Below are 21,994 nucleotides of genomic sequence, written 5' to 3' on the forward strand. Positions count from 1 at the left end.
ACCCAGCTCTGTTCTAATCTTTACTATTTCCTTCCTTCTACTTATTCAGGCCTTTTCTTGCTGTTCTTTTTCTAATTCTTTAAGTTGTAGAGTAAAATATTAATTTTTCTTGTTTTTTTGTTAGGTAGGCCTGTAGTGCTATGAACTTCCCTCTCAGGACGACTTTTGCTGTTTCCCATAGATTTAGGGTTGTTGTGTGTTCATTTTTATTTGTTTCCAGGAAGTTTTTTATTTCTTCCTTGATTTCATTCGTCACTCATTTATTACTTAATAACATGCTATTTAGCCTTCATATGTTTGAATGTTTTTTTTACTGTTTTTATGGTAGTTGATTTCTAATTTCATTCCACTGTGATCTGAGAAGAGGCTTGATATGATTTCAATCTTCTTGAACTTGTAGAGATTTGTTTTGTGTCCTAACATATGATCAATCTTTGTGAATGGCCCATGTGCACTTGAGAAAAATGTATATTCTGCAGCTTTGGGGTGAAATGTTCTATAAATGTCAATTAAATCCATCTGAGTCTTTTAGAGTCACTGTTTACTTGGTGATTTTTTGGCTGATTAATATTCATATGTAGCCTGGCCCACGTGGCTCAGTGGATAAGCTTTGACCAATGAACCAGGAGGTCATGGTTCAATTCTCATCCAGGGCATGTGCCTGGGTTGCAGGCTCAATCCCCAGTAGGGGACATGCAGAGGGCAGCTGATCAATGATTCTCTTTCATCATTGAGTAGAGGTCCAGTGCATGAAATTCATGCACTGGGGGGGGGGGGCTCCCTCAGCCCGGCCTGCACCCTCTCACAGTCTGGGAGCCCTCGGGGGATATCCAACTGATGGCTTATGCCCGCCCCCCAGGGGGAGCGGGCCTAAGCCGGCAGTCGGACATCCTTAGCACTGCCTTGGAGGAGAGAGAGGCTCCCACCACCGCTGCTGCGCTCACCAGCCATGAGCCCAGCTTCTGGCTGAGCACTCTCCCCCTGTGGGAGCACACTGACCACCAGGGGGCAGCTCCTGCATTGAGCGTCTGCCCCCTGGTGGTCAGTACGCATCATAGCGACCAGTCATTCCACCGTTCAGTCTATTTGCATATTAGCCTTTTATTATATAGGACTAGAGGCCCGGTGCACAAAAATTTGTGCACTGGAGCGGGGGGGTGGGTCCCCTCAGCCCAGCTTGCCCCCTATCACATACTGGGAGCCCTCAGGGGATGTCCTACTCCCTGCTCCCTGCTCTCCTTGGGGAGTGGGCCTAAGCCACAGTCTGGCCTCCCTTTGTGGGAGGCGACCGGGCTGATCAGGGGAAGGCACCAGGCCCATCACCCCACTGTTGCAGCCACTGCCAGTCACCGCAGCCACCAAGGTGTTTTCATCAACACAGACTCTAGTCCCTTCACCATGAAAAAATGACAACTTTCTTTAGGCATTTTCAAGATGTGTCTTTCATAGGATATGACCTTTCTTTCTTTCTTTCTTTCTTTCTTTCTTTCTTTCTTTCTTTCTTTCTTTCTTTCCTCTCCTCACCTGAGGATATGTTTCCATTGATTTTTAGAGAATGTGGAAGGGAAAGGGAAAGACAGAGAGAAACATCAAAGTGAGAGGAACACTTTGATTGGTTGCCTCCTGCATGAGCCCTGACCTGGGCCCAGGCCAGGGAGGAGCCTGCAACTTAGGTACATGCCCTTGATCAGAATTGAACCCAGACCCAGCAGTGGGTAGGCCGAGGCATTATCCACTGAGCCAAACCAGCTAGGGCAGGATATGACATTTCTTAACCCTCCAGCAGCGAACCTTCCTTTTTTTCTCCAGGAGTGTGGTAAAAAACCCTAGATCACCTATTTGGACTCTTATTACCCAAGTTACTTAGAATATTACCAGTGGCATACAGGGAGCTAAGCCAATCAACAGTCAGAAAAAGTGTTTCCTCTGTAGTTCACACCAATTGCTGGCTTGGCCCCTGCCCAGGCCTAATGCCTCTGGCTGAGTTATTAGCCCTGGGCAGGGGACCTCCAGCCCCCTCAATCATGGGCTCAGCCCCTGCTCCCCATGATCGCTGGCTCTTCACCTGCTCCCTACCATTGCCAGCTCCCTCCCTGCTCCCTGCAATTGCTGGCTCCGCCCCTACCCAGGCCTAATGCCTCTGGCCAAGGTGTTAGACTTGGGCAGGGGTGTGGGAAACTGATATAGGGTTAAGCCTCAGACTGACCTGCTGGCAAAGTCACAAACAATTCCCAGCTTAGAGGGCACAGTCCTCTTAGCAGAATTAGGCTTGACCTTATAACACTCCCTAGATCTTATCTGGGAAGCTAAGGGGCTGAGGAAGTGCAAGAAGTATAACCATGGTGTAAACAAGTGAAACTCACAAGAAAAGTGTAACTTTGGTAACCACCACCTTGTTTGACGCTCACTATAAAAAGCTTGGTGAGGCCTGAGCACAGTGGAAGTCCTTCCTCTTGAGTTGGACTTGCCGCCTGGTCCCCCAATATTCCCAAATTATCTCCTGTCTTTTCTTTTTCATTTGTTGTGCGGCTCCTCTTCCAGACCCGAACCCTGAACCACGCAGGACGTGGAGGGAAACACTTACGACACAGGGGACCCCCAGCTCCTACGATTGCCAGCTCTGCCCCTGCCCAGGCCTAATGCCTCGGACCAAGGCATTAGGCCTAGGCAGAGGACCCCCAATTCCCACCATCGCCAGCTCCGCCCTTGCTACCTGCGATCGCTGGCACCACCCCTGCCCAAACCTAAGGGCTCTGGCCGAGGCATTAGGCCTGGGCAGGGGACACCCAGCTCTCTGCGATCTCCTGCAGACCTGGGCAGGGCACCCCCAGGTCCCCGCCGCCGCCGCCACCACCGCCGCCGCTGCCAGCAGCAATCATAATGGCTTGGCACCTACGTATGCAAATTAACCGCCATCTTTGTTGGCAGTTAACTGCCATCTTTGTTGGCAGTTAATTTTCATATAGCCCTGATTAGGCAATGGGAAGCGTAGCAGAGGTATGGTTAATTACCCTTTTTGTCTTTTATTAGATAGGATGTTTCTCCTTCTCCCTTCCTCTCTGAAATCAATAAAAATATATTTTTAAAAAACATTCACATGTGTATCACATCTTCTTTACCTGTTCATCTGTCAATGGACACCTTCCATATCTTGGCTATCCTATATAATAGAAGGCCAGCAACCATAAGTGTAATGACCAGAATGACCACTTGGCCAGTTGCTATGAGGTGGGGGGGCCGGTGAGGGAAACCAGGTGGCTGGCAGTGGCAGTGGGGCAGGATGAGGGCCAGTGAGGGGAACCAGGTGGCTTGGTGGCAGCAGCGGGGCGGGATGAGGGCTGGTGAGAGGAACCAGGTGGCTGGCGGGGGTGGTGGAGCGGGACTGGGGACTGGCAAACAGTCTAGGCCTAGGGACCCTACCTGCGCACAATTTCATGCACTGGGCCTCTAGTTGTAAATAATGCTGAAATGAACATAGGGGTACATATATATTTTTAAATTATGTTTTCATTTTCTTTGGAAAAATGCCCAGAAGTGGAATTGCTGGATCATATGCTAGTTCCATTCTGAATTTTTTCTTGAACTCTTTGTGTCTCTCTGATTGAGCCAGATGGTTCTCTCCTCATCTTTTTTTGTCTGTGTCCCAATGTGGGTGTCTTTTTCTGACTCTCTCTGCGTCTTTCTTTCTCTTACACTCTCCCTCTTTCTTGGTATCTCTGGCTCTTTCTCTAACTCTGACTTCCAGAGTGCAGAGTCTGGGTCCAATTTGTTTGATGTCCACTAGGCTCCAATATTTCCTGGCAGGGATCAGTCCATAATTGCCCAATATGTGATAAATCTGCCTAGCTATCAGTCTCTTTTTTTCTCTCTCCTTTAAAATAGAGAACCATCATCTTGTTTGCAAAACTAAACAAACCACTTGCCACCACCAAAGATCCTTATCTAGGCTATGGGAGTGAGTCTGAAAGTCAAAGCTGCCAGGCTCAGCCTAAACATGTACTCCTTCCACCCAGGAGGAAGAGACTGACATCCTGACATCTTGAATTCACGGTTGGAACCTGGACTTTCCTAACCTTGGGAGGTGCCACTGTGCATTTGCCTGACCCTAATTCCTGGCTCCTGGTGTGCTATGTGATCTGGCACCCAGTTTGGTTTCTCATTCCAACCCTGGGAAGTGTAAAGTGCTTTACCCAGAGTAACCCACTTAATCCTCACCCTTTGAGGGAGGTATTGTTGTCATCCCCACTTAATAGATTGAAAGAGTAAAGAACAGAGAGGTTGAGACTTTGCTCAAGGTCACACAGCAGTCTAGGTAAAATCAGCTGTCAAACACAGTCTAGTTCCAGAGTTTGCTGTTTCAATCACTTCGTTATGCTGCCTTTCTGAGAGAGAGGCAAAGACACATAGAGAGATAGCAGAGAATTAGAGGCAGAAAGAAAATGAGTTAGAGAGGATGCAAGGCAGAAGAGGACAGTGAGTCTGAGGAAAGGGGTTCTATGGATAAACTAGAGGCCTGGTGCATGAATTCGTGCACAGGTGGGGTCCCTCAGGGTGACCTGCGGGAATTGGGCCCCAGCTCATGCCCCTAAGACTCACAGCCCCAGCTCCTGCTCCCAGCCTCACAGCCCCACAGCCCTGCCTGGCACCCCACCATGGCCTGGCACCACCCCCTCACCTGCTCCACCATCCCGCCACAGTCCGCTCTCATCAGGGCCCATCGGAGCCAGCAGCACCTCCACTGCCGCCTGCTGCCAGCGCTGTGTCACCAACGCCCACCATGTTCCGCATCACCCCCTGGTGGTCAGCACATGTCATAGTGAGCAGTTGAATTCTCGGTCTCCCGGTTGAACTCCCAGTCGAACGACCACCTGAGGGGACAATTTGCATATTTGGCTTTTATTATATAGGAAGGATAAGCAACCAAGAGACTGGGTTAAACAAAAGCAAACTGGTATATTTCCTGCCGGACATCTGGGGCATTTAGAATACTAATGTGCTCTGTAAGTAACTCACCCAGCTGGGAAGGGAGTTGACAGCAGGTCCCAGACTATTTTACAACTTTTTTTTTCAGAGAACACATAACCTTCTCCCGGTCTATGGCTCTGAGGAAGCACATTCTGGGAAGTACTCATGTGGCAGAATAAAGCACTAATTTTTACAATCAGACTGACTCAGACTTACCTTCGCATTTATTTGCCATGCTAAAGATACTCGGGCAGTTGTATGCCTAGCATTGAGCCTCAGGTTTCCTCATCTGGAAAATGTGAATAGCTACCCTAGAGGGTCATTGCAAGGATGGAAACGAGACCCAATACACAAGGGGCTTGGCACATATTCAGTACTTAGTGGATGAATGCATAGCGGCCACAGAAGGAGACACCGAGCCTGAGGAACCAAGGATGTGACAGACACGTCCAGAAAGAGACTCGTGATGTGGCCGAGACAACAAGAGAGAGAAACTCGACAAAGTGATGGTGAGGGACATGGCAGGCAAACATTCATTCATTCACTATTGTTAATTCAACAAACATTTCTTGGGGACCTACTGTGTGCCAGGCTCTATGCTAGGTGTTGGAAGTGCAGCAGTCAATAAGACAGGTAAATACTGAGGCTGTCACAGCGGGTTCAGGACCATTCTAGTGGAAGGGAACAATGACAACGACACAGGTAAATACAGTAATTCACATCGTGGTGAGGTAACATTCAGGCATCATACCTGGTTTGTCCTTTCTGGTTCTTTTACTCAAACATCCATTTTGATGGGTCAGGACCCTTGTGTACTAAGTATGAGGTAGTTTGATCATCACATCATCACACTGGAGAATGGCAAGCTGTACTATCAGGGTAGGAGGCACAAAGAGCAATTGTGATACCTGCGACTGTGAGAGTAAAGGCAAGGCAAAAGGGCAGGCAGGTCAAAGAGAGGATCTGAAATGGCCAGAGAAATCCAAAGACTGAAGAACAGAAATATAGACACAGAAAAATGAAGAGACCCTGAGAGACAGCAAAGAACAGAAGTGGATGCTGAGGAGATAGTGAGGGGTGAGGGGGATAAGGAGGGGTGAGGGGGGATATTGAGGGGCTAAGACCAAGAGATCAAAAGGGACAGAAACACAGAAGTGGGGAGACCAGGAGGCAGAGGCCATGGAGAAGGGCTCTGTAAGACACAATTAGAGGGAAAGAACAGACTCGGAGACATGGAGGAATGATGACATGGAGACATTCAGGATCAAAGACAGAGAAACAAACAAACAAACAAAAAAGACGCAGAAAACAACTGTCTGCCAGGTGGTTGGATGGTTGTCCCATACACCAAAAGGTTGTGGGTTCAATGCCTGGTCAGGGTACATACCTGGGTTGCAGGTTCAATCCCCTGGTTGGGCTGCATACAAGAGAACAACCAGGCAACTGACCCATGTTTCTCTCTCACATCAATGTTTCCCTGTCTATCTATCTATCTATCTATCTATCTATCTATCTATCTATCATCTTTATATCATCTCTCTTTCTTTCTCAAAATCAATATAAACATATCTCAGGGTAAGGATTTAAAAAATAAAATAAAAAGAAACAGGGAGAGAAATGCCCAGAGAGACTGGGAGCGGTGAAATCGAGACCCAGGGGGACCAGCCACGGAGGTGACCACCTGCCGAGAGACACACAGATGGACAGACAGACACATGACTATCCCTTGTGGCTCAAGGCCATCCACCCTGTCGCTGCAGGTGAAGGCCTACTATGGGCAGGTGCTCACTGTTCACCTGTTCATGCTGCGCCTGGCCCAATCCTGGTAGTCTTGCTATGCAGCTATGAGGTGCTTTATGAGGCTCTGGTAGAGCAGGCAGCCACCTTCAGAGGGCAACCAGAGCTGACCATTTCCAAGAGGACCAACCAGGAAGATGGTGAAGCCTGGTGGGGTGTGGGAGGGAGGGCAGGGCTCTGGGTCACCTCACATCCAAGTTCCCTGCCAGATGCATCACCACTCAGTGGTTAAGTGCCTGGGGACTGGAGGCAGAAGACTTGGGGTCAAGCCCCAGCACTGTCTGCATAACGACCGAATGGTGAGTTAGTCTCTGCACCTCTCTTTGCTCATCTGTAAAATGGGAATAATTATGCTCACCCCTCACCCCATCCCCAAGGATGCTGTGAAATTTCAGTCAATTAATATATGTAGGCGGACCTACGACCTCCAGGGGTGAGGCGGGCACAGAGCCAGGGCCACCGGGCAGCGTCCATGCTCTAGCCCCAGCTTGCTGCTACTCTTGGCCCTGCACCCCTGCTCTGCCACCACCATGGGCAAGAAGCACAAGACCGAGTGGTGCTCCTCCTACGAGGAGTATGCAGACAAACCTTTGGAGAAGCCCCTGAAGCCGGTTCTCAAGGTTGGAGGAAGTGAAGTGACTGAACTCTCTGGATCTGGCCACAATTCCAGGTACTACAATGACAGGTCAGACCATAAGTGAGAGAGGCACAAAGAAAAGAAGAAGAAGAAAAAGTCAGAGAAGGAGAAATATCTGGACAATGAAGAAAGAAGGAAACAAAAGGAAGAGAAGAAATGGAAACGGGAAAAGGAACACTGTGACACAGAGAGAGAGGCTGATGACTTTGATCCTGGGAAGAAGGTAGAGGTGGAGCCACCTCCCGATCGGCCAGTCCAAGCGTGCAGGACACAGCCAGCTGAAAATGAGAGCATGCCTATTCAGCAACTACTAACTAGACCATTTCCTCTGCCAGCTCCAGAGAAAAGGTCCTCATGGGTTTTTTGGCTTTTCCTGTCACGGATACAATTGCTCCTGGATACTCAGTGATAATAAAATATTCGATGGATTTTGGCACAATGAAAGACAAAATCATGGCTAATCAGTCACAGAATTTAAGGCAGATTTCAAACTGATGTGTGATAATGCAATGACATACAACAGACCAGACACTGTGTACTACAAGTTATCTAAGAAGATCCTTCACGCAGGCTTTAAGATGATGAGCAAGCAGGCAGCTCTCCTGGGCAGCGAAGAGACAGCTGTTGAGGAACCAGTTCCCGAAGTTGAACCTGTACAAGTAAAAACTGCTAAGAAATCCAAAAGACCGAGTAGAGAAGACATCAGCTGCATGTTTGAGCCAGAAGGAAACGACTGTAACTTGACTGACAGCACAGCAGACGAACATGTGCTGGCCTTGGTGGAGCACACAGCAGATGAGGATCGGGACAGGATCAAACGACTCCCTCCAGGTGGCAAGATGGGCTACCTGAAGAAGAGCGGAAATGGGAGCCTGCTCTACAGCGTGGTCAACAGGGCTGAGCCAGATGCCAACGAGGAGGAGACCAACCCGGTGGACCTGAGCTCCCTCTCCAGCAAGCTGCTCCCCGGCTTCAGCGTCACCATTCTGGGCTTCAAAGATGAGAGAAGGAGCAAAGTCACATTTCTCTCAAGTGCCAGTACTGCACTTTCAATGCATAATAATTCTGTATTTGGAGACTTGAAATAAGAAGAAACGGAGCTTCTGTATTCTGCCTATGGAGATGAGACGAGTGTGCAGTGTGCACTGAACCTGCAGGAATTTGTGAAGGATGCTGGGAGCTACAGCAAGAGAATGATGGACGACCTTCTGGACCAGATCACAGGCAGAGACCACTCCCGGACGCTCTTCCAGCTGAGGCACAGGAAAAATGTCATGATGAAGCCACCAGATGAAGTAAAGACTGGGAACTCCCTAGGACAGTGATGGCGAACCTATGACATGCGTGTCAGAGGTGACACGTGAACTCATTTTTTTGGTTGATTTTTCTTGGTTAAATGGCATTTAAATATATAAAATAAATATCAAAAATATAAGTCTTTGTTTTATTATGGTTGCAAATATCAAAAAATTTCTATATGTGACACGGCACCAGAATTAAGTTAGGGTTTTTCAAAATGCTGACACGCTGAGCTCAAAAGGTTCGCCATCACTGCCCTAGGAGATGGTGGCTCTGTGCTGGATTTTACGTCAATGAAGTCATATTCTGACGTCTCTTTGGCCATCTCCATGCTCAGCTCTCTGGGGAAAGAGAAGAAGGAGCTGGACCATGATGACAGCCATCTGAACTAGAACGAGACGACAAAGCTCCTACAGGATCTGCATGAGGCGCAAGCAGAGCGTAGGTGCTCCCGGCCGTCGTCCAACCTCAGCTCCCTGTCTAACACCTCCGACAGGGATCAGCACCACCCGGGAAGCCCTTCTCACCTCAGTGTTGGTGAGCAGCCAGATATGACCCATGACCCATACGAATTTCTTCAGTCTCCAGAACCTGCAGCCTCTACAAAGAGCTAGCCTTGTAGATAGTCATTAATTGTTTTTTTGTTTTGTTTTTATTTTGTTTTGGTTTTACTTGCATGTATAGTTTTTGTTGTGAGACAAAGACTATATGTTCCCTTGGGCCTGCAGGAAGAGGCGCAGGGAGGGGGTGAATTGTCTCTGATCATGCGGACCCAGTGTTTCTGTAGATAGTCTTGTGAACCTGAATAGTGGAAATCCAAAATAAAGGGTGTATAAAGAATATATACATTTTGGATACATCACATAAACAAATTGAAAGAAAAAAACAACATGGTCATATCAATTGATGCAGAAAAAGCATTTGACAAAATTCAACACTGATTTTTGATAAAAACTCTCAGCAAGGTGGGAGTAGAAGGATCATACCTCAACATAATAAAAGCCATATATGACAGGCCCACAGCCAACATCATACTCAATGGACAAAAACTAACACCATTTCCCCTAAGAACAGGAACAAGACAGGGATGCCCCCTCTCACCACTCCTGTTCAACATAGTACTGGAAGTGTTAGTCATTGCAATTCGGCAAGAAGGAGAAATAAAAGGCATCCAAATTGGAAAAGAGGAAGTAAAACTGTCCTTATTTGCAGACGACATGATATTATACATACAAAACCCTAGAGACTCCATCAAAAAGCTACTAGACTTAATACATGAATTTGGCAATGTAGCAGGATACAAAATTAACCCCAAGAAATCTGAGGCATTTCTATACACCAATAGTGAACTTTCAGAAAGAGAGATTATAAAAATAATCCCGTTTACCATCGCACCGAAAAAATTAAGCTACCTAGGAGTAAACTTAACTAAAGAGGTAAAAGACCTCTACTCAGAAAACTACAGGACGTTGAAAAAAGAGATAGAGGAAGACATAAAGAGATGGAAGAACATACCGTGTTTATGGATTGGTAGAATCAACATCATTAAAATGTCCATACTACCCAAAGCAATCTATAAATTCAACGCACTTCCCATTAAAATACCAATGACATATTTCACAGACCTAGAACAAACTCTCCAAAAATTCATCTGGAATAAAAAAAGACCCCCAATAGCTGCAGCAATCCTGAAAAACACCAAAGTAGTTGGGATCTCAATACCAGATATCAAGCTGTATTACAAAGCCACTGTTCTCAAAACAGCCTGGTACTGGCACAAGAATAGGCATACAGATCAATGGAATAGAATAGAGAGCCCAGAAATCGGCCCGAACCAATATGCTCAATTAATATTTGACAAAGGAGGCAAGAACATACAATGGAGCCAAGATAGTCTCTTCAATAAATGGTGTTGGGAAAATTGGACAGATATATGCAAGAAAATGAAACTAGACCACCAACTTACACCATACACAAAAATAAACTCAAAATGGATAAAGGACTTAAATGTACGACAGGAAACCATAAAAATTCTAGAAGAATTCAAAGGCAACAAAATCTCAGACATATGCCGAAGCAATTTCTTCACTGATACAGCTCCTAGGGCACTTGAAACTAAAGAGAAAATGAACAAATGGGACTACATCAAAATAAAAAGCTTCTGCACAGCAAAAGAAACCATCAACAAAACAACGAGAAAACCCACTGTGTGGGAAAACATATTTGCCAATGTCATATCTGATAAGGGCCTAATCTCCAAAATCTATAGGGAACTCATACAACTCAACAAAAGGAAGATAAACAATCCAATCAAAAAATGGGCAAAGGACCTAAATAGACACCTTTCAAAAGAGGACTTTCAGAAAGCCAAGAGACATATGAAAACATGCTCAAAGTCACTAATCATCCGAGAGATGCAAATCAAAACAACAATGAGGTACCATCTCACACCTGTCAGACTGGCTATCATCAACAAATCAACAAACGACAAGTGCTGGAGAGGATGTGGAGAAAAAGGAACACTTGTGCACTGCTGGTGGGAATGCAGACTGGTGCAGCCACTATGGAAGACAGTATGGAGTTTCCTTAAAAAACTGAAAATGGAACTCCCGTTTGACCCTGTGATCCCACTTCTAGGAATATATCCCAAGAAACCAGAAACACCAATCAGAAAGGATATATGCACCCCTATGTTCATAGCAGCACAATTCACCATAGCTAAGATCTGGAAACAGCCTAAGTGCCCATCAGTAGATGAATGGATTAGAAAACCGTGGTACATCTACACGATGGAATACTATGCTGCTCTAAAAAGGAAGGAACTCTTACCATTTGCAATGTCATGGATGGAACTGGAGAGCATTATGCTAAGTGAAATAAGCCAGTCAATGAAGGAAAAATACCACATGATCTAACTCATTCATGGATAATAGAGACCATTATAAACTTTTGAACAATAATAGATATAGAGGCAGAGCTGCCTCAAACAGATTGTCAAACTGCAGCGGGAAGGCCGGGGAGAGTTGGGGGGCAGGAGGTAGGGGGGTAAGAGATCAACTAAAGGACTTGTATGCATGCATATAAGCATAACCAGTGGACATAAGACATTGGGGGATAGGGGAGGCTAGGGGACTGTCTAGGGTGGGGGGATAAAATGGACACATATGTAATACCCTTTGTAATACTTTAAGCAATAAATTTAAAAAAAAGAAAAAAAAGAATATATACATTGTGGGACATAATATATGCTCAATAAACATTGCTTCCCCGCCCCCATACCAGTTTGTGAACAGAAAGGTTTGCTACAAATCCTCTTTTGCCCATTTACACATTACAATGCACTATGCTGCCCTGGACAACTGCCTAAAATTAAATTCATGAAAGAAACCAGATATAAAAGGTCACATATTGTGATTCTATTTATTTGAAATATGCAGACTAGGCAAATCCACAGATGCAGAAAGTACGTAGGGTGATGTCAGGGGGGCGGGGGAGGAGAGAATAGGGAGTGACTGCCTAATGGATGAAAGATTATCTTTTGGGAGGATGAAAAAGCTCTGGGATTAGATAGTGGTGTGGTTGTAGAGAGTGGTGATGAGTCTACATATTTTGAGACCTAAAGCTGTAATGTGCCATGAAATTATCTGTGGTTTCCATTGGTTACAAAGTTGATTACCACTACTGATATCACCATCACTGTGACCTGCCTTCATAATTGAAGGAAAGGCTAACTTTCCGATAGAGATTAGTAAAAAAGATGCAATTTTTTTCCCATCCAAGTTCACAGACCACTGAAACGCTAAGGTTGCCTGGGCCACAATTAAAGTATTCCTGGTACAGAGGTTTCAAACCTATGCCCTGGAGTCCTCTACACCTGGATGAAAAGCTGACACTACCACGTGTAAGTTATGGCAAGTGGCTGTCCTCCCTGGGCCTCAGTTTCTTCATCTAGACCAGCGGTTCTCAACCTGTGGGTCGTGACGCCTTTGGGGGTCGAACAACCCTTTCACAGGGGTCGCCTAAGACCATCAGAAAACACATATATAATTACATATTGTTTTTGTGATTAATCACTATGCTTTAATTATGTTCAATTTGTAACAATGAAAATACATCCTGCATATCATTTACATTATGATTCATAACGGCAGCAAAATTACAGTTATGAAGTAGCAATGAAAATAATTTTATGGTTGGGGGTCACCACAACATGGTGAACTGTATTAAAGGGTCATGGCATTAGGAAGGTTGAGAACCACTGATCTAGACCGAGACAAGGAGGAGGTTTAGAGAAGGCTTCCTGGAAAGGTTTGAGCTCAGGATGAGTAGAAGTGAGTCAGTTTAGGAAGATGAGAGAAGTGCAGAAAGGTAAAAGATCCAGGGATGAGGGAGTTTGGTGCTCTGGAGTAACTGGGAAAGGTTCCATGTTTTTGGAGCCTGTAGAGTGGGAGGAGGTAGTGAGAGGCAAGGCTGGAGTGATGAGGAGGGACCAGACAATGTGAGATCCTTTGATTCATATTAAAAACTTGAACTGTGTCTTGAGGGCACTGGGAAGCCATGACATGATTTTGAGCAGGGGAGTGATATGGTCAGATATGCGCTGGGAAGAGATTGCTCTAGCTGCGGTCTCCACACAGGCACACCCTTTCACCCCACCTTCCTCATTCACCACTCTGTTTCCAGCATCTTCTGCTCTGTGGTCTTTGGCCATCGTTTTGACTACCAGGATGAGGATTTCAAGTCCTCCTCCTCCTCCTCCTCCTCCTCTTCCTCCTCCTCCTCCTCCTCCTCCTCCTCCTCCTTCTTCTTCTTCTTCTTCTTCTTCTTCTTCTTCTTCTTCTTCTTCTTCTTCCTCTCCCGCTTTTTGCCATTGTACTTTTTATTCTTTTTTAAATTAGCAATATATTTATTTATTTATTTATTTATTTATTTATTTATTTATTGGCTAAAGTTTTACATATGTCTCCTTTTTTCCCCCCAAATACCGCCCCCAGCCATTCCCACATCGGTGAGCCCCCACCGCCCTAGTGTCTGTGTCCTTTGGTTATGCCAATATGCATGCATACAAGTCCTTTGGTAGCTCTCTAATCCCCCCGCATTCTGCCATTTGTCTCTGGATCTATTCTTGTTCATCAAATTATGCTGATCATTATATCCCACATATGAATGAGATCATGTGATATTTATCTTTCTCCGACTGGCTTATTTCACTTAGCATAATGCTCTTCAGTTCCATCCATGCTGTTGCTAATGGTAAAATTTCCTTCTTTTTTATAGCGGCATATTATTCCATTGTGTAGATGTACCAGTTTTTTAATCCACTCATCTGCTGATGGGCACTTAGGCTGTTTCCAAATCTTAGCTATTATAAATTGTGCTGCTATGAACATAGGGGTGCATATATCCTTTCTGATTGGTGTTTCTGGTTTCTTGGGATATAGTCCCAAAAGTGGGATTACTGGGTCAAATGGGAGTTCCATTTTTTTTTATTGCTTAAAGTATTACACAGGTATTACATACGTGTCCATTTTATCCCCCCGCCCTAGACAGTCCCCTAGCCTCCCCTATCCCCCAGTGTCTTATGTCCATTGGTTATGCTTATATGCATGCATACAAGTCCTTTAGTTGATCTCTTACCCCCCTACCTCCTGCCCCCCAACTCTCCCCGGCCTTCCCGCTGCAGTTTGACAATCTGTTTGAGGCAGCTCTGCCTCTATATCTATTATTGTTCAAAAGTTTATAATGGTCTCTATTATCCATGAATGAGTTAGATCATGTGGTATTTTTCCTTCATTGACTGGCTTATTTCACTTAGCATAATGCTCTCCAGTTCCATCCATGACATTGCAAATGGTAAGAGTTCCTTCCTTTTTAGAGCAGCATAGTATTCCATCGTGTAGATGTACCACGGTTTTCTAATCCGTTCATCTACTGATGGGCACTTAGGCTGTTTCCAGATCTTAGCTATGGTGAATTGTGCTGCTATGAACATAGGGGTGCATATATCCTTTCTGATTGGTGTTTCTGGTTTCTTGGGATATATTCCTAGAAGTGGGATCACAGGGTCAAACGGGAGTTCCATTTTCAGTTTTTTAAGGAAACTCCATACTGTCTTCCATAGTGGCTGCACCAGTCTGCATTCCCACCAGCAGTGCACAAGTGTTCCTTTTTCTCCACATCCTCTCCAGCACTTGTCGTTTGTTGATTTGTTGATGATAGCCAGTCTGACAGGTGTGAGATGGTACCTCATTGTTGTTTTGATTTGCATCTCTCGGATGATTAGTGACTTTGAGCATGTTTTCATATGTCTCTTGGCTTTCTGAAAGTCCTCTTTTGAAAGGTGTCTATTTAGGTCCTTTGCCCATTTTTTGATTGGATTGTTTATCTTCCTTTAGTTAAGTTGTATGAGTTCCCTATAGATTTTGGAGATTAGGCCCTTATCAGATATGACATTGGCAAATATGTTTTCCCACACAGTGGGTTTTCTCGTTGTTTTGTTGATGGTTTCTTTTGCTGTGCAGAAGCTTTTTATTTTGATGTAGTCCCATTTGTTCATTTTCTCTTTAGTTTCAAGTGCCCTAGGAGCTGTATCAGTGAAGAAATTGCTTCGGCATATGTCTGAGATTTTGTTGCCTTTGGATTCTTCTAGAATTTTTATGGTTTCCTGTCGTACATTTAAGTCCTTTATCCATTTTGAGTTTATTTTTGTGTATGGTGTAAGTTGGTGGTCTAGTTTCATTTTCTTGCATATATCTGTCCAATTTTCCCAACACCATTTATTGAAGAGACTATCTTGGCTCCATTGTATGTTCTTGCCTCCTTTGACAAATATTAATTGAGCATATTGGTTCGGGCCGATTTCTGGGCTCTCTATTCTATTCCATTGATCTGTATGCCTATTCTTGTGCCAGTACCAGGCTGTTTTGAGAACAGTGGCTTTGTAATACAACTTGATATCTGGTATTGAGATCCCAACTACTTTGGTGTTTTTCAGGATTGCTGTAGCTATTCGGGGCCTTTTTTTATTCCAGATGAATTTTTGGAGAGTTCGTTCTAGATCTCTGAAGTATGCCATTGGTATTTTAATGGGAAGTGCGTTGAATTTAAAGATTGCTTTGGGTAGTATGGACATTTTAATGACGTTGATTCTACCAATCCATAAACACGGTATGTTCTTCCATCTGTTTATGTCTTCCTCTATATCTTTTTTCAATGTCCTGTAGTTTTCTGAGTAGAGGTCTTTTACCTCTTTAGTTAAGTTTACTCCTAGGTAGCTTAATTTTTTTGGTGCGATGGTAAACGGGATTGTTTTTATAATCTCTCTTTCTGAAAGTTCACTATTGGTGTATAGAAATGCCTCAGATTTCTTGGGGTTAATTTTGTATCCTGCTACATTGCCAAATTCATGTATTAAGTCTAGTAGCTTTTTGATGGAGTCTCTAGGGTTTTGTATGTATAATATCATGTCGTCTGCAAATAAGGACAGTTTTACTTCCTCTTTTCCGATTTGGATGCCTTTTATTTCTCCTTCTTGCCGAATTGCAATGACTAACACTTCCAGTACTATGTTGAACAGGAGTGGTGAGAGGGGCATCCCTGTCTTGTTCCTGTTCTTAGGGGAAATGGTGTTAGTTTTTGTCCATTGAGTATGATGTTGGCTGTGGGCCTGTCATATATGGCTTTTATTATGTTGAGGTATGATCCTTCTACTCCCACCTTGCTGAGAGTTTTTATCAAAAATGGGTGTTGACAATTCACCATAGCTAAGATTTGGAAACAGCCTAAGTGCCCATCAGCAGATGAGTGGATTAGAAAACTGTGGTACATATACACAATGGAATACTATGCTGCGGTAAAAAAAAAAAAAAAAAGGAACTCTTGCCTTTTGCAACAACATGGATGGAACTGGAGAGCATTGTGCTAAGTGAAATAAGCCAGTCAGAGAAAGATAAATACCACATGATCTCACTCATTTGTGGATTATAGAGAACAACATAGACTGATGAAAAAGGACAGACCCAAAGACTGAGAAACAGCGATCAGGCTATCAATCCCCAGAAGGAAAGTAGGGGAGGGCGGGGGTAAGGGGAAGAGATCAACAGAAGGACTTGTATACATGTATATAAGCCAAACCAATGGACATGGACAACGGGGGGATGGGAGCATGAGTTTGGGGGGGGGGGGGAGGTGGGGGGTTAAAGGGGGGGATGAGGACACATTTGTAATACCTTAACTAATAATAAAAAAAATGGGTGTTGAATTTTGTCAAATGCTTTTTCTGCATCAATTGATATGACCATGTGGTTTTTTTCTTTCAATTTGTTTATGTGATGTATCACGTTTATTGATTTGCAGATATTGTACCATCCTTGCATCCCTGGGATAAATCCTACTTGGTCATGTTGTATGATCTTTCTGATGTACTGCTGGATCCGATTTGCTAAGATTTTGTTGAGGATTTTGGCATCTATGTTCATGAGGTATATTGGCCTGTAATTCTCTTTCATTGTGTTGTCTTTACCTGGTTTTGGTATTAGGGTGATGCTGGCTTCATAGAATGAGCTTGGAAGTGTTCCTTCCTCTTGAATTTTTTGTAGTAGTCTGAGGAGGATAGGTTTTAGTTCTTCCTTGAATGTTTGGTAAAACTCCCCTGTGAAGCCGTCTGGTCCTGGGCTTTTGTTTGCTGGAAGCTTTTTGATGACTGCTTCAATTTCTTCCATAGTTATTGGCCTGTTGAGATTTTTAGATTCTTCCTGATTGAGTTTTGGAATGTTGTATTTTTCTAGAAATTTGTCCATTTCCTCCATGTTGTCTAGTTTGTTGGAGTAGAACTGTCCATAGTATTTTTTAACAATCATTTGTATTTCTGTGGGGTCTGTTGTTATTTCGCCTCTATCGTTTCTGATTTTGTTTATTTGGGTCCTCTCTCTTTGCTTCTTGGCGAGTCTGGCTAGAGGTTTGTCTATCTTGTTTATCCTTTCAAAGAACCAGCTCTTGGTTTCATTCATTTTCTGTATTGTTTTTTTGGTCTCTGTGTCATTTATTTCTGCTCTAATCTTTATTATCTCCTTCCTTCTGCTCACTCTAGGGTTTTCTTGTTGCTCTCTTTCTAGTTCTTTGAGTTGTAGAGTTAGATGATTTACTACCATTTTTTCTTGTTTTTTGAGATAGGCCTGTAGAGCTATAAACTTCCCTCTCAGGACTGCTTTCATTGTGTCCCATAGGTTTTGGATTGTTGTGTTTTCATTGTCATTAGTTTCCAGGATGTTTCGAATTTTTCTTTGATTTCATTGGTAACCCAATCAATATTTAATAGCATGCTATTCAACTTCCAGGTGTTTGAGTATTTTGGGTTGTTTTTGTTGTCGTTTATTTCTAATATTATGCCATCATGGTCTGCGAAGACGCTTTTTATGATTTCAATCTTCTTGAATTTGGGGATACTTTGCTTGTGACCCAACATATGGTCTATTTTTGAATATGTCTGATGAGCATTTGAGTAGAATGTATATTCCGTGGCATTGGGGTGAAGTGTTCTGAAGATGTCTATTAAGTCCATCTGATCTAGTGAGTCATTTAGGATTCCTGTATCTTTGCTGATTGTTTGTCTAGAGGACTTATCCAGTGCTGTCAGTGGTGTATTAAAGTCCCCTACTATGATTGTATTGTTGTCGATCTCTCCTTTGATATCTTCCAGGAGTTTTTTTATGAATTTGGGTGCTCCTGCATTGGGTGCATATATGTTTACCAGGGTTACATCTTCTTGTTGTATTGATCCCTTTAGTATTATGAAGTGGCCTTCCTTACCTCTTGTTATGGCCTTCACTTTGAGGTCTATTTTGTCCGATATAAGTATTGCTACCCCAGCTTTCTTTTCATTTCCATTTGCCTGAAAGATATTTTTCCATCCTTTCACTTTCAGTCTGTGTGAGTTGCTTCTAATGAGGTGGGTTTCTTGTAGACAGCAGATGTATGGGTCATGTTTTTTTATCCATTCAGTCACTCGATGTCTTTTGGTTGGAGCATTTATTCCGTTTACGTTTAAAGTTATTATTGAAAGGTACTTGTTTGTAGCCATTTCTTTTTTGTGTGTGGCTGTTTTCTTTCTGAGCTTTTTATTTCTTCTTTTTATACCAGACCCTTTAGCATTCCTTGCATTGCTGGCTTGGTGGTGATAAACTCCCTTAGCCTTTTTTTGTCTGTGAAGCTCCTTATTTCCCCTTCAAGTTTGAATGATAGCCTGGCTGGATAGAGTATTCTTGGATTCAGTCCTTTGCTTTGCATCACTTTGTAAATTTCCGTCCATTCTTTTCTGGCCTGATGTGTTTCTGTTGAGAAATCATTTGACAATCTAATGGGAGATCCCTTGTATGTAACTTTCTGTCTCTCTCTTGCAGCCTGTAAGATTCTCTCTTTGTCCTGAACATTTGCCATGGTAATTATGATGTGTCTTGGTGTGGGTCTTTTCGGGTTCACCTTGTTTGGGACTCTCTGGGCTTGTGTGACTTTTTTCTTCCCCACCTCAGGGAAGTTTTCTGATATTATTTCTTCAAATAGGTTTTCTAATCCTTGTTCCTCTTTCTGTTGTCCTGGCACCCCTATTATTCGTATGTTGTTTCGTTTCATGTTGTCCCAAAGCTCCTCCTGTCTTTTAATTTTTTTCTCCATTTGCAGTACATTTTGGGTGTGTTTTGCTTCCTTGTCTTCTAATTCACTAATTCGGTCCTCCACTTCTCCTAGTCTACTGTTGATACTTTCAATGGAGTTTTTCATTGCAGCTATATCACTCTTCATTTCTTCTTGGGTCTTACTTAAGTTGTTGATTTTTTCATCTGTTTCTTCTTGCTTCTTGCAGAGGTTGTCGATTTTTTCCTCCATCCAGTTTATGCACTCTAGGACCCTTATTCTGGATTATTTTTCTGTCATGTTGCATGCCTCTGTATTACTTAGCTGCTTTTCTGGAGAGTCCTCCTTCTCTTTCCTTTGGGGGTTTCTTTGTCTACCCATGTTTGATCTCACTGACATATCTAGACGTTGAGTCGTTCAGTGGTTGCTCCCTTGGTGGCAGTGACTCCTTGGTCTGTGGTTGCTCTTCGGGCGGTTGCGGTAGCCGCTGCTCTTCAGTTGGCAGCAGCTCCTCTGGTGGGTGCTGTTCACAGCTGTGGTGGCTTTTCTGGCTGGTGGGGCGAGGTTTCACGTACAGCTGCTGTTCCTCAGCAGAGGGTGTGGTGCTCAGGAGGTTGTTGTTGCTTGGATCTGCTGCGTTGATTTAAAGGCACAAAATACAACACAACAAGGCACCACGTACCAGGCAGTATACACAAATATATTCACGATATTAATAACCCCAAATAAAGGTGACCACCCGAATTAAGAGAATTAGGGGATAAGGAAGAAGGAAGAGAAAAAGATAAAAGAGAAAAAAGAAAAGAAAAGTAGGGACCAAAAAAAGGAGTGCAAAAATGAAATTGGGAAAAAGGAGGGGGGAAAATAAAAGCGAGAAAAGAAAAGAAAGAGAAACAAAAAGAGCGAAAAGAGAGAATGAAGTGGAAGAGGGGAAGAGACTTTTTATATGAGGAGAATACTCCTATAGAACAGCCACTAATCCCAACAAATTCCATCATCAGCTCCCTGGAGATGAATGCAAACTAGAAACAACCAATAATATAATGATGAAAACAGAATGGAGAACACTAATCCCAAAATAAAATAAAGAGAAAATAAAATGTCACTTTAAAAAATGGTAAAATGGTAGCAGTAATAATACTGGTTAAAAAGAAGAAGGTAGTAATTAAAAGGGTAAAATCAGTGATGGAAAAAGGAAAAAAAAGAAAGAAAAAAAAGAAGAAGAAAAAAAAGAAAAAAAATGGTTTCTTAGTTAAAAGGTGAAAAAAGAAAAAAAAAATTGCAGTAGTGAAGGTCCTTCTTTTCTTCTATTCTTCAGTGTGGCTCGCCTTAGACCTGCCAGGTATTCAGGAGAGTGTTGAGTTTCCCTGCGATACACTGTTCTTCTGTGTTGTAAACCACAGTCCTTATTTTAAAGCAGGCCGCATTTGTTTCCCAGACTCCCTTATTTTGTGTTTAGCAAAGAGTCAGTTTGTGGGTCAGCCTCTGGGTGGCAGTGTTCTGGGGTTGGCCTCTGAGGCTATAGGGCCTCTCTGTCCAGTGGAAGTTCACTTCCCAGAGCTGGCTGCGTAATAGTTAGTTACTGGCGCTGTGTTGTTGCTGGGATTGAAAATCCCTCTATAGGCCAGACCCTGTTAACTCCCAGGGACTGATCAGGTTATTTTAATCCTTGATCTCGTACAGGGTGGAATCTGGGTGTGGCTGTGCTCCTTGCCTGGGGGCTGGGGGGAGGAGTCTCACTCTCCGGAGAGAATGGCTGCCCCAGTCCTGAGCTCAGGGGTGTCTCAGCACTCAGTTCGCTGCCACCTCTCCCGGCCCCCTTTCTCTCCTCAGTCTCTCCCCAGATTCCACTCCTCCGCACACTCTCCCTCTCTTCAGCACAGGTGAGTGTCTGTATCCGAAATGTCCCATGAACAGGATTCAGTGAAAACAAACAAACAAACGCCGGCCGCGGAAACGGGGAAGGCTTGGTTTCTGTAAGCTTCTTCTCTTACTGGGACTGCATGGTCTGGTCAGCTCTTCAGGCCGCCCCCTTTAGGCTCAGTCCTCTGTGGTCACAGAACCCAGCTCTCAATTCCCCCGGCGGCGCCAGGAATCCTGCAGTTCTCCTTTCCCCCATCAGGGGCTGTGCCTGTCCCAAGGGACGCGGCTGTCTGCCACGCGGTCTCCCTCCGACTCTCTGGGCTCAGAGGCCTGGCAAACTTTCCTGCCCAAATCCCTGTTTTTTTTACCTTTCCAGGGGAGTTCTGCTCTTCCCGGCTGCAAACCGTCTCACCAGCTGAGCAATTTTGCCAATTCGGTGTGGGTGCTATTAGTTTCAGCTGCTCATTCCCTTTGCTCCGGGACACGACCTGGGACGCGTCTGCCTATATCACCGCCATCTTCCGTCCTCCTATAATCATCGGGAGTTCCATTTTTAACTTTTTGGGGAAACGCCATACTGTCTTCCACAGTGACTGCACCAGTCTGCATTCCCACCAGCAGCGCACGAGGGTTCCTTTTTCTCCACATCCTCGCCAGCACTTGTCATTTGTTCATTTGTTGATGATAGCCATTCTGACAGGTGTGAGATGTTATCTCATTGTTGTTTTGATTTGCATCTCTTGGATGATTAGTGACTTTGAGCATGTTTTCATATGTCTCTCAGCCTTCTGTATGTCCTCTTTCAAA

At 44.1% G+C, this 21,994-nt stretch overlaps 1 pseudogene across 1 annotated transcript; it reads left to right on the forward strand.

The window, feature by feature from the left end:
• The first annotated feature begins 7,292 nt into the window (after positions 1-7,292).
• Positions 7,293-9,312, forward strand: LOC308530214 (bromodomain-containing protein 9-like; annotated as a pseudogene). The gene is made up of 2 exons: positions 7,293-8,720; positions 8,960-9,312. The product of its transcript is annotated as a bromodomain-containing protein 9-like (transcript).
• The last annotated feature ends 12,682 nt before the right edge of the window (positions 9,313-21,994 follow it).

This window comes from Myotis nattereri, assembly GCF_964212035.1.
Source record: "Myotis nattereri genome assembly, chromosome: 15".
In the NCBI taxonomy this organism is placed as follows: Eukaryota; Metazoa; Chordata; class Mammalia; order Chiroptera; family Vespertilionidae; genus Myotis; species Myotis nattereri.